The sequence below is a fragment of the Schistocerca americana genome, chromosome 3 (assembly GCF_021461395.2).
Source record: "Schistocerca americana isolate TAMUIC-IGC-003095 chromosome 3, iqSchAmer2.1, whole genome shotgun sequence".
NCBI lineage: Eukaryota > Metazoa > Arthropoda > Insecta > Orthoptera > Acrididae > Schistocerca > Schistocerca americana.
The window spans coordinates 454,526,614-454,543,567 of NC_060121.1; the positions used below are offsets into that span (position 1 = coordinate 454,526,614).

Sequence of the window (16,954 nt, forward strand, 5' to 3'; positions counted from 1 at the left end):
AACGTAATGGCCACAGCGATACTGTATGCAGCGGTTCGCAGTGTCGAAACGTGGTAGCTCTGGCTCAACCTCTACAGATATTTTACACAACCGTAGTTCAATGCGCCCCCCTCCCCTCAGTCTAAAACTGCCACGTTAGAATGTTAAAATGCCCGCCCACATAACATGACAATTATGTGCTCACAGCAGTATGATTTCGACACACCTTATGGAGATCCAACTATAAAATGAGATACGTGTATAGGGTGAAAATTATCTGCACGGGTCAGCAAAATAAACGTTTTTCTTTTATATCACAATTACCTGCGACCATTTGTTTAATCCAGTAGATATCGTAATCGCTCTTAGCACTCGTGCAATTAAACAAAACATGAGAACGAATCAGAAGAATGTAAGAAGCGTCCTCCTTGGGCAGTTGCTATTCCATTTCACTTACCGCGTGTGCACGACCTGGAACCAAATGACCATCCACTCAAAAAACAATTTTCGCGGTGGTACCTGTAATAGTGTCAGATGCATCCTACATTTCATCCCTGTTCAACATCCATAATTCGCATGTTCTGAGTGAGGTTAATCCACATGCCACATTTACTCGTGGTCATTAATTGTGGTTCTACGTGTATGTGACTGTTTGATTGGGCCTTATCTCCTACCTAGGCCATTAAATGACAGTCGTTTTTACAATTTCCTCGCCAGAGCGTTGCCAGAGTTGCGGGATGACGTGTCACTCGCTAGAAGACAATGCTTGCGTTTCCAGCATGACGGAGTACCGGCACATTTCAGTAGTCCTCTCCGTCGATTCTTGAACCGACAGTTTCCAGAAAAATGGATTAGCAGTTGTGGTCCCGTACCATAGTCTACTTGATTACCTCATTTGACCGCTATGGATTTTTTTGTGTGACGAGAGATGTGCACCCTGAGAACATCTGGTTGCCGGAGTAGTAGCACTAACAGGAGGAATTAAGGACATTCCTGCAGTCTCTGGCCGTGTCATACCAAACATTACCCACCGCTGTAACCTCTGTTTACAAGAAATGGAGGCATTTTTGAACTTCTACTAAAGTAAAGTAATGACGTTGTGTTACTGTTGTTGTCTCTTGGTAATAAAGAATTAAAACTTTTGGCTTTATCTTTTGTCCTCACAGAAAAACACAGTAAAAAAAGTATGTTCATTGTCCCATGCAACCTCCCAAAGTTTAAAAAATCATCACAGGAAAATACATTAGCGAAAAATATTTGTTTCGGTCTCCCATGCAAATTGTCACTTTTTGTCGGTTTAAATAATTTTTCACCCTGTATATTCCAGCAAGCATACATATAAATGAATAAAGTAAGTTTAGGGTTTAACGTCCCGTCGACATCAACGTCATTAAATACGTAAATGTACGGGACAAACTAAGACAACAGTTAGCCGCAGAGCGCCATTTGACATAGCAACTGAAACCATCAATGTCTCTCCAGTCGAGACGTAAAATGAGCTTCATTAATGATATCTTCATTAATAATGCTCCAGCATTTGAAAGTGTGTTAAGACACTCTAGTACACACCGTGAGGACAGTATTTTTCAGTGCTTGACGCTAGAAATACATTGGCAGCCTATGATGCGAATGCCAAAGCGCACACACACAGTTGAGGCGCCAGCGTAAAACAACAAAACTATGCACTTGCATTGAAAAACAGTGTAAATATATGTCTGATACATGCTAAATTACAGATACACAGAGGTGTAGATAAAGCAATAAGAAAAACCACGTTCTTAAAAACGAAAACGACGTTATTTAACAAAGTAATATGCATAAACATCGGCATGAGAATGGCCACCACCAGTCGTCAAGTAGCCAAATCTACAATAAATTGAAAGACCTAAAAGATCTACACCGCTTGACCTTGATGATAAGAAAATATCTTAACTAGGACTAAACAATTGTCAGGCTTTAAAGAGTTTCAATGGTCAAAAATAAAACTACACCACACATAATAAATTAAATGAGAAAGGCGAACAAAAAGTGGACAATGTGACAAATCATAAATACAAGTAAAAAAGTGGGCCTGAAGTAAATAAGCGACAAAGTGAAATACTGGTAGAGCGAAGCTGAAAATACGGAACAGATCAGACATTATTACTGTAACTGATTGCGAGGTATAGCGTAAAACGGTATTGATAAAAGGGAAAATCAATCACTCGAAGAAACATAAAGAATATAGTTAATTTCCAAGAAAGTTTGCCTGTCGAAGAAGCGGGCCACAAACGATAGATATCGAACTTGCGACTGTAAATGGATCGCGTGACTGTGGTGACGAGTGAGGTAAGTCAGTTCCTTTCTAGTTACAAGTATTATAGTCAACATTCCTCTTTTGTCATTGCATTAGTGATCACTGTAAACACTGCTCATAGCTCCCGTCACCACAGACGCGTGGTCGATTTAGAATCCCAAGTTCGATATCTACCTTTAGGGGCTCGCGGCTTCGATAGGCAAACATTCTTGGAAATTACCAGAATACCTCATCCTCCGCGAGCCATCACGAAGTATGGACCTGAAACAAAGTATGTGTATCTAGCTCCAGAAAGACACATTAATTTCTTACAGAAAGGATCCAACCAGCTGCCAGCCAACACCTGAACTAAGGTAAATGAAATACCTGCATCTATCACGGTTGTGAGGTTTCAATATTCTCGCATGTCGATTTACAGGAGTTTTGATATTTTTTATTTTATCTTTTTGGTTATTTGCGTCTCTGGTGAGTGGTTTGCTATACTTGGCAGATCTTTGTCTGAGAGTAATGGAGTGTGGATCGACAATATTGCTCCCTGATAGCTACAGATGGTAACGTCTCGCAGAGCAGCACACTGGCACAGCACGTCCACAGAATGAGAAATTGAATTTAGAAATAAAGAAAATAATGAAGGTATTGAAGGAAATACTGGAAGGTTGACGTAGGTATTGCTCATTATCTAATATAACACGGAATTGCGTAGCGACAAAATGGCATAATAGTAATAACAATCACTCCGAAATCAACTCACACAAACTGCACTGCGTCTCATGTAATAAACCGCACCTGAGTTAATCAATTAGTATTCATGTTGTTCTGTAGTAGATAACGGCCTGGTTAAAGTTTACTTACGTTGCCTGTAGCGTTTGCGTTACGTGCAGCTTGAATCACGGAAAATCAAGAGGACCAATCACGGATCAAAGATAGCCAATGAGAGAGTCCTTCTTCATTTCTTTCACTTCGGTAAATAAAGGTAGCTGATATTTCCGAAGATATTTTCTGCTAAAACGTGATCTGTAAAGGTCGAACCTTTCTTCCCTAATACCCAGCCCCTCTCATGTTCATGTAGTTTAATTGCCACAGTTCTGCCTGAGTGACGAATGTACACCTTTTCGCACTGTTCACCAAGGGTTGCAATTTGTCTTTACTATTGAATAAAGTTTTGATACGTTATTTGTATTAAACAGTGCAGGTCTTTAGTTGCAGTACATTAGCTTCTTGCAAAATTATCTGGAATGTTGACAATATATGGAATTTTGCATGAGTGATTAATGTTGGTCAGCATACAAAAGTGGTGTAATTTTATTCATTTTCTTTTTTCAGTCAAATACAATCAATCAGGACAGAGCTATAGCCATTGCTGAAAGCGATTTGGGACAATACGAAGTGATGCACCATTGAATGGAAAGCTGTGTGTTTGCCCTGTGTGGATGTGAGGAGCTGGCAGGGATTATCGTATCAGTAGCTACGTTTTTTCTGTAAATGATAAATATGTGTTTTCTTGTATTAATATCTATATTAAGGTCTCAGGAATTTATAGAAGAGCCTCTCTGCTCCATTGTAAATTTTCTCATTTTATCAGTTTAAATGCTGTAGTAATGTATCTGTCTAATGGTACTGGTCCACAAACACAGCACATCATCGGGTATCTGAATCCTTATTTTACATCTCAGTGGCTCTTTCTGTAAGAGAATTTATTGAAACTGTCCACGAAAATATTCAATAGCACAAGAGTAAGAGGTGAAACCATGCCTAGGCCCTCTGGCTGAGTATAATAATTTTAGATAGCACATGACTAAGAGGTAAACCCATAGCTGCGCTAACAAGCCTAATTATGTTTTATACACATTTGAATAGCAACAATTATGTTAAGTCATTCCACAGGATTTGCTTTAGATTAGTGAGAAGAGTCTGTTAATGTGATTTTTCTAGGCATTCATCTCTAGAGACATTTGTAAATTACCTACTAGTTTAGAACTGGGTGGGATTTGCATAAATCAACAAGAGCCTTAGAATCTTTGATAGCATACTTTGGCTTTATGATATAATTGAGGTCTTTCGCTAGTAGGTAACATGGAGCAGAAAGGGAAGACACTAACGTGGGTATTGGAGCACCATCTTTATGTAATTTGGGTAAGCTATGTAACCTAGAAGAAGTGTTGTTCATATTAACTATCACACAGCTTTTGGTTTCAGACATAATACTTTTTATTTGCTCGTTGAAAGCTGAAATAGGATTTTTTTGTAGGTGTTGGGAGTCGGAATTACTACGAGAGTGATTCACTTTTACAACGTAATCACCTTTGTTCAAATGAACTAATCTGTTTGATTTATCGGCTTTGGTAGGGATGAAATTGGTGGAGATTGTTTTCTTCTTGAACTCTGTTTACTTTCTTGTGTTCGAACATTAGACTTATATGCTGAGAATGAGACTTCGCCACATAACGTTCTTTGACATGTTAGAGTCAGTTGTCGGAACAAGCATTATAAAGTCACTGATCGCCGTATCATGCAAATTATTCGATATTTCAACCACAGTTAGAGGTTCCATAATGGATCAGATAAGTTTTACTAACCTGTCTTCATTAATACAAAAATAATAATTTGCTTCTGCCAACATCAACGGGCGTACTGTTTGTATTCTCTAGCAATAGGTCTGACCTAGCATTTCAATAGAAGTATAGTATCGTCAGCCCCTGCGGATAATTTGGACCCCTAAATATATAATAAACAATACGGTGCCTTCTCGTCGTGAATGCCTCAATTAATAGTAGTAATCTGCAGTCTTGCCTGTGAGCCCCGACGCAGTAGCTAGTTTTACCAGTGAACAGCGAGTTTATCTCATTTTCGACTGCCGACAAAACTTTGTCAGGTAGGCATTTGGAGCAGTATTACTATAGTTATGTCTGTGAGAGTACTCATTATGATGTTTGACTTCTATTGCAAATATGCCACAGATTGTATCCCAGTGTTAATATTGTAGTTTAAGCTTAAGGAAAGACGATACGTTTATGTACACAAACATGTATTATCACCCCTGGAAATGTGTATGAGCTCCCCAACAAAAAAAGTCCAAATTATAATGACTGCTTCTGGGAAATTTAGCGTTGCAGATGACTGATAAAGAGTTTACGCTTAGGGGGAAACAAGAAATAAGAACTTGGGGTAAAGAAGAAATAATAAGGCTTTACATACACTGTCAGAGAAAAGAATGGGCAAAAAGTGCAGCAAAACTGTTTCAGTGCGTAGATCAACCCTACACAGGCTCTTTCCTGTTGACTGCCTTTTGAGGAAGTTAATACAGGAAAGAGTGTAAGAAGAAATGGATGCTTGTGAAATGTGGGCCCACGATGAGTGTACTGGTTCTAGAGACTGACAATTATTTGTGCGATTTTTGTGAATAGATGTTTGCGAATAGTGTTTTTCAAAATACTGAAGCTGTGTGAATGGTGATAAAAATAATTTTTCAAATAAATTTAAGAATTGGGATGATGAGCAAGTGGAATTCCACATTGTACACTCTTATAATTATATCTAATTTAATAAAACTGCCTTCCTTGTAAATTCTGGTTTAATCTTGTGAGTTTATCCTGTGGGACTCAAATTATCAGCAAATCATTTTTCGCAGATTGTGTAAGGTTCCACGAAACAAACTTCGTTTTTTGCCACATTCATCACTCCTGAGAAACCGTGTGATAAATAAGTCAAAGATAAGTCATTGTATGTGCACAGCAACTCTTATGTACATAGTAATGAAATTGTGGCAATAAATATAAAAAATGAAAATGGGGGCCCAACATACCACCTCTTCCTCTAAGGGAATGATACAACCAGTGGACGCCTTAGGTATTAAGCAATTAAATACAACATTAAGTGTTACTGCATTTTATTTTTTTGAAACCAGAGGCTACACTGTTAGTAAGGTGTCGTCAAGAAAACCCATCGATGAATCAAATCAGCATCAGATGCCTATCCCGGGAAGAAGCCAGGATAGATTCCACCGGGGATGCCACCAGGGTAGATCCCTCCAGGGTAGATACCGCCCGGGTAGATCCCTCCAGGGTAGACACCGCCCGGGTACAACAGTCCACCACCTCCTCCGTGAGGCATGGCGGTTGCCACTGCAAACGCCACCGCTGCGACAAACAGGACCTGCCGCACAACACATGGTATCAGTGCTGGTAATACTCTGCCGTCTTCTACAGAAAACACAAAATTATAACTACTGCATTCTACTTTGAATCAATAATATCTACATCTACATACATATTCCTCAAGCTCCCGTATTGTGTGTGGCGGAGGGTACCCTGTACCACTACTTGTCATTTCCTTTCCTGTTCCTCTCGCAAATAGAGCGAGAGAAAAACGACTATCTATATAGCTCCTTATCAGCACTAATTTCTCGTGGCTTATCTTAGTGGTCCTTACGCGAAATGTAGTATGTTGCCGGCAGTAGAGTCGTTCTGCAGTCACATTCAAATGTCGGGCTCTAAATTTTCTCAGTAGTGTTCCTCGGAAAGAACGTCACCTTCCCTCAAGGGAAGGTGTTATTTGCGCCTACCGGTAACAAATCTAGCAGCCCACCTCTGAATTGCTTAGATGTTCTCCTTCAGCCCGACGTGGTAAGGATCCCAAACACTCGAACAGTACCCAAGAATAGGTCGCACTAGCACCCGACGTGTGGTCTGTTTTACAGATGAACAACATTTTCCCCAAATTTTCCCAATGAACCGAAGTCGACCATTCGCCTTCCGTACCGTAATGCTCACATGCTCGTTCCATTTCTTATCGCTTTGCAACGCTACTCCCAGACATTTGAAAAATGTGACTCTGTCAAGCAGGACGCTGCTAACGCTATATCCCAACATTACGGTTTTGCTTTCTTACTCATCCGCATTAATTTATATTTTTCTACATTTAGAGCTAGCTGTCATTTATCACACCAGCTGAAAATTTTGTCTAAGTCACTCAGCTTCGACACCTTCCCGTACTCCACAGCATCTTGAGCAAACAAGACACACTGGATTCTATTACTTAACGAGTCTTAGAGCAACTCACATATCTGTGAACTTAATCCATATACTCGTAGATTCGTTAACAGTATGCAGCGGGGCACCGTTTCAAACGCTTTCTGGAAATCTAGAAATGTCTGCCTGTTGCCTTTCGCTGTATATCATGTGAGGAAAGGGCCAGCTGAGTTTCGCATGAGCGATACTTTCTAAAACCGTGCTGATTCGTGGGCGTAAGTTTCTTGGTTTCAAGAAAATTTGTTATATTTGAACTGAAAACATGTTCAAGGATTCTGCAACAAACCAATGTTAGGGATATTGCTCTGTGATTTTGCGGGTCCCTTCTTTTGTCCACTTCACCTGCGCTTTTTCCAGTCGCTAGGGACTTGGTCCTGGGTGAGATATTTGCGATGAATGCTATCTATGTAGGGAGCCAATGCCGTGTAGTACTTTTTGTACAAAACCGAGTAGGGTTTCCATCCGGACTTCGCAACTTCTTAGTTTTCAGCTCTCTCAGTTGTTTCTCTACGCCAGGGATGCTTATTATATTGTCGCCCAGACTGTACGCCATGCGATGTGTCAAAGGACGGCACGTTTGCACGATTCTCCTGCGTGAACGATTTCTTAAATGCTACCTTCAACTACCACACCAGACTGATCGACACGTGATTGGATGGAAGCGTTAGATGAAAAAGCATATGATTAGTATTTCTCTGGTTCTTGACCAGATCTTTTGTCAAGGTATGACGGTGTTAGTTGTTGTATGCTTCGCGCATGGCTCTTTTCACAGACACACGAATCTGTACTAATCTTTAGCTGTCATCATTTGTGCGTTCTCTTTTGAACCGAGAGTGTAACAGCTTTTGTTTCCTCAGCATTTTCCGAACTTCATTGTTAAATCATGGAGGGTCTGTTTCGTCCTTAATCCACTTATCGGGCACATACTTTTCCAGAGATCGATTTACAATCTGTTTAAACTTTGCCCATAATTCCTCTACATCCATCATACCGTAACTAAACAATGTCAGTGCACTAAGTGAGATGCAGGAAACAGTTTATCTGCTTTTTCTAGCAATCTGCTAGCGTTCTTGACTGTTTCATTAATTTTCATGACAATAGTTTCTGTAAAGACAGCTTACCCTGAACTGATTAATTAGTATTTTATAAACTGCTTTTTCAGTTCTAGGTAAGGAATTTGCTATTAAATATTCAGTGATAATACAAGAAAGTGATAACGAATTACGGTGACTATAAAGGATACTTTCCGCCTATTTTGGTATAAGGACCCGTGGTCTCCAACAGCTCTTTGCAGAGTAACTGCATTTCCTTCGATTTCTTACCCCCTCTTAAATTTCTGTCTGTAGCGCACTGAAAATATCTGCACGAGGCTGTAACAGACTGTATGCGCTGTGTCTCTTTTGGAAACAAACTTGTTCCATTCACTCACGGTACTTGCAATTGAGAACAGTAGAGTACGTTTTATTCTGTACCCTCAAGTTTGCATTCAGTAATGATCGGTTCTGTCTCTGGCGTGTTTTTCAACAACGTTGACGGCCGTGGTGGCCGAACCGTTCTAGGCGCTACAGTGTGGGACCGCGCGACCACTACAGTCGCAGGTTCGAATCCTGCCTCGGGCATGAATATGTGTGATGTCCTTAGGTTAGTTAGGTTTAAGTAGTTCTAAGTTCTAAGAAGACTGATGACCTCAGAAGTTAAGTCTCATAGTCCTCAGAGCCATTTGAACCATTTTTTTTCAACAACGTTCGTTGTACGTTAACTGAGACACACAGCAATATGATTAGTATTACTGATGAAGCGTTGACGGACACGTATCTCGTGCGTTGGTTCACTCAATGCTTTTCCATGAACGGGACGACGACGCTATGCTGAATTCTTTCGGCGGCGACGAAAAATACATCACAGTACTTTTGTACCTGGTAGTTGTCGCCTCAGTTCGTGTCATGTATTGTACGTTTTGTTGTTCGCGTATTACTTTCTTTTTATTGTTCACAAAAACAAAGGTGGTTGTGCAACAAACTGAATAGAACGTAATTACTGCAACGAACCACGGGAAACAATGTATGCCTCGAAGCAAAAAATATATGTGAACAGTCTTAGAAATTTTGTCTTTGGAGCTCAGGTCCCCACTGTATTTGTTGACGAGGTTATCTCTGTTTTAGCATTGGTAAGGAAACGAACCAACCTGTGAAGGATTAAAATTTATAAAAGACAAGTTGTTAAAAATTATTTTATCGAACTGCGATTCTGTCGCCCAGACAGCCATTGTCAGTTGATTTTGTAAAATGAATACTCGCACATTTAAGAATTTAAATAAGTCCAATATTTCAATAAGGCCTGCATACATTCATACAAATTCGTTATCAATTTACAGTGCGTTTGCCTGTTCATGTTACAAGTTACCCACATAGTTATACTAGCTATTGTCATGTATCCTTTCGTTAGTGAGAATAGAACAGTCAGGTGTGCAAGTGTTGGTTCCAGACGTCACATATGAGTACCGTATTGGTAATTCTTATTATCATATAGTGCCGTACGATTAAACGTGCTAGAGAAAGAAAGGGAATATGGAATGAAAATTTATTGCAACGGGATTTCGTGACTTCATTAGGTGATTTAATTTCACAGGCAGGCAGTAACATGCATTCGGATAGATTCAACGCACAACACATTATCCTCATCTACCACGAGAGGAATAAAGCGGTATAAATACTGATTCTTAGTAAATTACAGGATAAATTCAGAATGAGAGATTCCTTAAATGAACGACGATTGTCATAGCAAAATTCACTTGCAGACTGACGATGACTAACAACTGACGACTATGCTGCTTTCGCTTCACTATTTTGGAAGCAGCCGTAAGGAATTCATACCCAGAATAAAATCTGTGCTTGATAAGATATCTGGCACTTTCCCTAAAGGACATATTTGTACCGAATTTGACTTTCTGCTTTGTCTTGTGAAAAAAGGTCTACGACTATTACTCTAGTATTCAGGGAGATAACTAGCGAATTTCGTACTTACACTACAGTAGGCCAAACATTTTAAAAATTGCAGTTTTTTAATGATGACCAGAGCTGTGGTACTCACCAGGAGAAGCTTCATGTTAATCCGAATGCGTGAGACGACTGCTGCTGAGAGGACGGGCGGCAGCTTTTATGCGGCACCGCTGGCGGCGCACGCGACTGACACTGACGTCGACGGCGGGCGTCCAACGTCGTGCCGGTGTAATGTTGATCGCACTTCGCCTGTCGCCGACGGGAATATTTCGACGTCAGCGGAGTCGGCAGCAGCGCTCCGACCGTCAAGGTGACACTGTTGCCTTTTGTCGTCTCTAAACGCCTTGGTGACAACTGTTTCCTTCCGCGAAACGACTTGTTTGTGTTTACTAGAGGTACTTCCATACACGGCGCTTGCAAAATATGTGCTGAGAAAGAAAGGGTATGTCGCTACGATATCACGATACGATCTCTCGTGAACTACGCCAGCTGTCGGTACAGTTCACCGTTTAATAATAGGTTTGTATAGTTTACCGTTTATTAACAGATGCGAGATCTATGCCAATCGAAGACGAAGTATGAGTGTTCCTGGATTCATACATACTCAGACAATAAGAGTGGTGTTTGTCACTCTACGATGACACGGGTCATAAGTGGACCATATTTAAAGAAACAATAGATAAAATAATGTTTTTTAATTATAACTCAGTAACTGAAGGTTAAAAGGTGTTGGCGATCACAGGACAGAACCCTCTTTTTTCGTTTCTGAAGTACAGAGATGCGAACAGAGCCGCAGTATTCTAACAGGTTATCCCTTAATGCTAATTCTGCAATTATCATCTTTATTCCATTATTTTAAAATCGTGTAAGAGAGAGCTATGTAGGTTTCATATTCAGTAAAAGAGCTTTACGAGAAGTTTCAGTAATCTTTAACTGTCATCCAGAACAAGGTTCTAGTGGAGACGGTTTGCCGTTGCCTCCTTGGATCTCTTATGAAGAGTGTATAGGTGTCGTGTGGTTGACTGTCGAGTGTGCTCGTGCAGTGTGGTATTGCGTTGTGAGTGTGCTCTTATGAATGAGGGATAGGGAGAGGATAAAAGCCTGTGACGGACCGTAGCTTACACTTCTGCAATAACTGTGAAGGGACCGATGAGCTAAACGTCTCCTTTTGGTGAATGAACCACAGTCAACAGCTTTATATGCCCTCAGTCCATGACATTCGGCAGAGAGCTTTATGATTTAGTTCAGGACATTCCCACAAAATCTAGTACTCCTAAACTCTCTAAACTCCCCTTACTCTGCCAAATAATGGTTTTCTAAATTTCATCTACTACCAGGAAATGTGCCGGGTACCTCTGAGTACAGCACCACTGCACACGCTCGTACATGGGAACGGATATATGAAAGATAGTAAGACGATACATGATCTAATTGTGTCCTCTTATTCTGTAACTGAGCGTTATAGAATCTCACAGCCATAAGTATCTTAAAATTATTATACTAACCATGTAGCCATTAAAAAGAAAAAAATAACACTTTAATTTAAATTAAAATTCAAACCTGAATTATCCCCGTATCATATTAACATCTAACTTCTTTCACTTCATAAATTTAAATCCTGTGATTGTGATAGAAAGAAAACCATTCATCAAGGATGAAAAAGAAATTTAACTAACACCAAATAATTTAAAAGGCGGCAATTAATTAATTCTGATCTAAAATAACGAAATAGCGACTGTACTCCAAAAGCTTGTGATGTAACAGCTGCGTTTGCGTTGATGCTAAGTTGGTAAAAGCTTTATGTGGTGCGTTATTCAGACGCGGTAGACGATTAGAAATGATACACTACTGGAAGCTGGCGAAGAATGTTCGCGACAATAAATAACCATGCCAGCTTCAACCTCAGTGGCGGCCAGAATTGCACTCTTCTATCTTTGCCTTTCGTGGAAAACGCTTATCTAGCTGATCCATTGAGAATTACGGAACCAGTCTTTCGTGTTTCTAAAACTCTACAAGGACTTTTCTACAAGTCTGGCTCGCCCAGCACTGCTGGAATAAACGTTATGGTTGTTAATGGCATAGAGACGGCCTATGGGTTGCTTGCATAATAAAACTTTTACTTTTCGGTGGAAATTACGGTTTCACGAAACTTACTTAATGATTCCTACCGCCGCGCGGGATTAGCCGAGCGGTATCAGGCGCTTCAGCCATGGACTGTGCGGCAGATCCCGGCAGAGGTTCGAGTCCTCCCTCGGGCATGGGTGTGTGTGTTTGTCCTTAGGATAATTTAGGTTAAGTAGTGTGTAAGCTTAGGGACTGATGACCTTAGCAGTTAAGTCATATAAGATTTCACACACATTTGAACAATTTTTTGACTGCTACCATGTGTTCACTGAGAAATTTCCGAGGATTTCACAAGCACCGATCGTGTAAAACACAGAAATTTCTTGATTCACCGCATGCTCGCCTAGCAAAACAGATACTTGCTTAGAGAATATCGGAACAGATGCAAGTGATTAGTTTGAATTTACAGCAAGCGTAAACTAATAAAGTCGCTTTTCATTAAGATATATCGTTAGAAGCAAACACTGCCCGAAATTCCTAAAGGATGTATAACACGATCGTCAGCACTCAAGATGTACAGGAGGGCGTGTTGAAAAGTAATGCCTCCGAATTTTTTATTCCGTTCCCAATATCGTTCGAGGTATTACACGTCGTGCATGTTAGTCGATCGACTTTCCCGCTTCGCTGACACATGTTGCAACCGTCTGACGCTAGAGGGCTCTGAATTGTAGGGTGCAACTTGGTGGTTTGTAACGTAATTATGTCAGTCCGTGAGAAACAGCGTGCTATAACCGAATTTATAACCAGAGAAAACTTCGTCCACACATAGAGCACCCTTACCTTCAGAATTAGAATGCCATAGCACACACGAGGTTGCGATACCTGCAAAAATCCGACGCTTTCGGTTCACTGTCATCCGTCATTCTTCATATATTTCCGACTCGACCGCATCCGATTTTCATCTGTTTCCAAACCTTACAGAACACCATCGAATTCTTCACTTTGTTATTGATGAAGCGGTGAAAGCAGATTTAATGTTGTGGTTCCGTGAACAAATTCAAGCTTTGTACAGTGCCGCTATCAAGAAATTGGTCTCTAGTTGGGAGAAATATGTGCGTCGTCAGGGTGACTGTGCTGAGAAATAAATATGTCGACATGAAAGAATAAGATGTACAATGTTAAAAAAATTTATTTTCTTTCACAGATTTAAGAGTTTTCACATAAAAAATTCGGAAGCATTACTTCTCAGCCCTCGTACAAACGACGCGGTAGAGAAGGTTTTTTGTTCTCTGGAACTCTTTGAAGACGATACAAATCTAAGTCTCATCATAATGACATTCAGAGAAACTTGAAAATATCGGGCCCTTGGTGAAAATCTGTCGGCCGAACCTCAAGCCTAGACTGATACCTGTATAAAGTAAAGTCCTCTGTCATGATTTCTCCTCGTATTTTCGGGCTAATCAGAGGAACTACTTGTAGGGATTCTGAGATGGTTGTCACTAAAAGACAGACTGATTCTCGAGGAGGTTTTGTGTGAAACAGTTTATTAATATTTCATGCAAATTGTCTGGACTGTGATGAATTACAGCTCCACATTGCGGTGAAAACCATACAATTGTCGTCTAGTGGTGAATGGCAGAACTCTTCGAAATCTTTGTGAGCACATGAGGTTGGAGAAAGGCCGCCAAGCCGTAACACCAGACCAACACAAGCTACCGCCACCGGGAAGCCAGTGTGAGCCGCTGCTGACGTGTTAAAAGACCTGTGATGCAGGACATGTCAGATACTAAGCTGATAAGAACAGAATTTTTAGTTTATAGTTAATGTTTATGGGGTGTGAACGTATGTATAAGGAAATGTAACACAAAATTGTACCTCTGCATAGGTTTGTGATAAGAACACTAAGCAATAGTTCACCCGACTGCAGCATCATGATGGCGCTAGATACTCCTACCTGGAGGCTGGAACAAGCTCAAGCCAAACTGGTGCTGCAGTCAGGCAACCTGACAGCACGGTAGCTCAAAGCTCTCATCACTGTCTCAGGCTGTTACTCTAAATGCTACTTACATATAGAATAGGTAAATTCGAGACTCCTGAGAACTTTACTGCTGAGTCTCGCTTAAATTATTTAACTTACAGAGAGGTGGCAAAAAGTCATAGGACACCTTCTAACATCATGTCGGACCTCCTTTTGGTCGGAGTAATTTAACAGCTCGAAAAGTCATAGGACACCTTCTAACATCATGTCGGACCTCCTTTTGGTCGGAGTAATTTAACAGCTCGATGTGACACGTACTAAACATGTCGTTGGAAGTTTCCTGCATATATACTGAGCCACGTTGCCCCTACAGCCGTCCCCAACTGCGAAATTGCTGCCGGTGCAGGATTTTGTACTCGAACTAACCTCCCATTATATCCCATAAATATTCGGTGGGATCCATGTCGAGTGATCTGGATGGCCAAACCATTCTCTCAAATGTCCAGAATGTTCTTGAAACCAACCACGAACAATCGTGTCCTGGTGACTTGCAGCATTGCCATCCATAAAAATTCCGTCGTTGCTTGGGAACATGAATTCCATGAACGGCTGGAAATGGTCCCCAAGTAGCCGAACCTAACCATTTCCAGTCAATTATTGGTTCAGTTGCATCAGAGGACCTAGTCCATTCCATGTAAACGCAGCCCACACCATTACGGAGCCAAAACCAGGTTGCACAGTGCCTTGTTGACAATTTGGGTCCATGGCTTCGTGGAGTCTGCGCCACACTCAAACCCTACCACCATCTTCTATTAACGGAAATCGGTACTGATCTGACCAGGTCACAGTTTCCCAGTCGTCTAGGGTCCAAACGATATTGTCATGAGCCCAGGAGATGTGCTGTTAGCAAAGGCACTCGCTTTGGTCGTCTGCTGCTATAGCCCATTAACGCCATATTTCACCGCACTGTCCTAACGGATACATTCGTCGAACGTTCCACATTGATACCTGTCGTTATTTCATGCAGTATTGCTTGTCTGTTAGCACTGACAACTATTCACAAACGCCGTTGCTCTCTGTCGTTAAGTGAAGGCTGTCGGCCACTGCTCTGTCCATGGTGAGAGGTAAGGCCTGAAATTTGGTTATCTCGGCACACTAGACACTTTGGATCTCGTAATACTGAATTCCCTAATTTTTTCAGAAATTGAACGACCCATATGTCTAGTTGCAACTACCATTCCGCGTTCAAAGTCCATTAATTACCGTCGTCCGGCCATAATCACGTGAGACACCTTTTCACATGAGTCAGCTAAGTATAACTGACCGACCCGCCATACGCTGCCCTTTTTACGCCTTGCGTACGCGATAGTACCGCCATCTGTACATGTGTTTATAGTTATCTCATGACTATTGTCACCTCAGTGTATATGAAAGTAATGATAACAGTTACTTAACATAGTTCTCTGAGTTTTAGTGCTACCAGTGTGAAGCTGGGACAGGTTGCTAGTATTTTATATAAAGCTCCTAAAAGAGAAAAACAGTACACTGCTTAACTATGTATCAGTGCCGGGAATCAAGTGTCTAGAAATGTGTAGTTATTTGAAATTTACATGACTTCTTAAATTGAGCCGTGTAAATGACATATGCCAGATGTATTAGTATAAAATGCCTAGAGAGATGTAAGACACCTAAATAATTTTTCAGCTTCAGCCACTACAAACTTTGAATACAGTTGCAGATCAACAAATGTCATACAACATAATAATTTAACTCTTCTGAAAAATTCTTGGATACTGTTGGTCTGTCAGAGAACCTTACCAGTTGCGTTAACCGCGCGTTTCATCCCTAGTTTATTTAGGCATTACAGGAGAGTTACAGAAATGTTCATCGAATTCTAATTCGGAAGGCGCTAGAAGAAAGCTTCTGTGGTTTACGGTGTGCCTCATCTCAATACTTGGGGAATCCATGTTCCTATACCTGTCAAGAACCATATTAATTCCTCATTTCGCATCTCGTATAATGACAGTGGGCATAAAATTAGGCCATTTACCGAGGATTAGTGGAAAGTATTTCTTCTTATGGATCATGTAGGAGTGAAACAGAAAGGGGACATACATTTTATTGTTAGCTTACCATCAGTGTGAGTTTAGGAATAATTTTGATGATGATACGCCATTTTCGGTAACAAAATTTTATTTTCTTGTTTTAGATCGACCAAAACTTCGCTTTCAAGGACTCGTTGACTACATCCACTTCCGTTAAGCACATAGTGGTAAATAAACGACATAGTTGTTGAATAATAGTTGAAAAAAGATGTCTCGGACGAGATAAACGAAGTACATAATTATTAATGCTTACCTGCATTTGACGATTAAATATTCCTGTTCTGCACCAGTGAAAATCTTCCTTATTTGCATTTATACTTCAAATAATGTAACAGCTTATGACCGGTCTGCAGTGTTCAAATGATACAATACGTAGCAGATGAAACAAAATTACTCTGTGAAGTTAAAGATTACTTTTAAATTCTTGGATGCACTGTGCATCATACCGTGCGTAAATGAAGGTAATCATTAACAAAAGTTTATTTATTTTACTTATCTCTATCGGG

The 16,954-nt window shown here is 40.5% G+C and overlaps 1 protein-coding gene and 1 long non-coding RNA gene across 2 annotated transcripts in view; both read right to left on the minus strand.

Annotated features, from left to right (window-relative positions):
• Positions 1 to 16,954, minus strand: part of LOC124606148 (LIM domain only protein 3-like) — a 1,120,741-nt gene that overhangs the window by 265,809 nt on the left and 837,978 nt on the right. The gene's annotated exons all lie outside the window — the stretch shown is intronic.
• On the minus strand, positions 6,145 to 10,728 carry LOC124605186. The gene is made up of 2 exons (XR_006978617.1): positions 10,393 to 10,728; positions 6,145 to 6,427 (listed from the first exon to the last, which is right to left on the minus strand). It is a non-coding gene; the product is annotated as an uncharacterized LOC124605186 (long non-coding RNA).